The following is a 646-nucleotide window of genomic DNA, read 5'->3' as shown; positions in this document are numbered from 1 at the left end:
TTCTACAGCGTATAATACTTCAGCTTCATTCATCGCACCAAAAGATAAACTGCAGTGCTTTACAACTATAGGACAGGAAGAGCTAAATAAATTTATCACTGCATCTAAACCAACAACATGCCTGTTAGATCCTGTACCCACTAAATTACTAAAAGAGTTGTTACCTGTAGCAGAAGAACCACTTCTCAATATTATTAACTCGTCGTTGTCTTTAGGTCGCGTCCCAAAACCATTCAAGCTGGGGGTTTTTAAGCCTCTTATTAAGAAACCACAACTAGATCCTAGTGAACTGGCAAATTACAGACCCCTTTCAAATCTTCCTTTTATGTCTAAAATTTTAGAAAAAGTTGCGTCTGCTCAATTGAGCTCCTTTCTGCAAAAAAAAAGATCTCTCTGAAGAATTTCAGTCAGGTTTAGGCCCCACCATAGCACAGAAACTGTACTTGTTAAAATTACAAATTACTTGCTTCTTGCGTCAGACCAAGGCTGTATCTCATTGCTAGTTTTACTTGATCTTAGTGCTGCGTTTGATACTATAGATCATGACATACTCATAGATCGATTACAAAACTATACAGGTATTCAAGGGCAGGCTTTAAGATGGTTTAGATCCTACCTGTCCGATCGCTACCATTTTGTTCATTTA

General features: G+C 37.6%; 1 protein-coding gene across 1 annotated transcript in view; it reads right to left on the bottom strand.

Moving 5' to 3' along the window:
- The window catches only part of LOC107703937 (cilia- and flagella-associated protein 45-like), a gene marked incomplete at its 3' end in the record, with an annotated part of 4,168 nt that overhangs the window by 2,135 nt on the left and 1,387 nt on the right, over positions 1 to 646 (bottom strand). The gene's annotated exons all lie outside the window — the stretch shown is intronic.

This window comes from Sinocyclocheilus anshuiensis, unplaced genomic scaffold (genome assembly GCF_001515605.1).
Source record: "Sinocyclocheilus anshuiensis isolate Anshui unplaced genomic scaffold, SAMN03320099.WGS_v1.1 scaffold2335, whole genome shotgun sequence".
Taxonomy (NCBI): domain Eukaryota; kingdom Metazoa; phylum Chordata; class Actinopteri; order Cypriniformes; family Cyprinidae; genus Sinocyclocheilus; species Sinocyclocheilus anshuiensis.
Note: the sequence above shows the minus strand (reverse complement) of the source record. Positions and strands in the feature narration are given on the sequence as shown.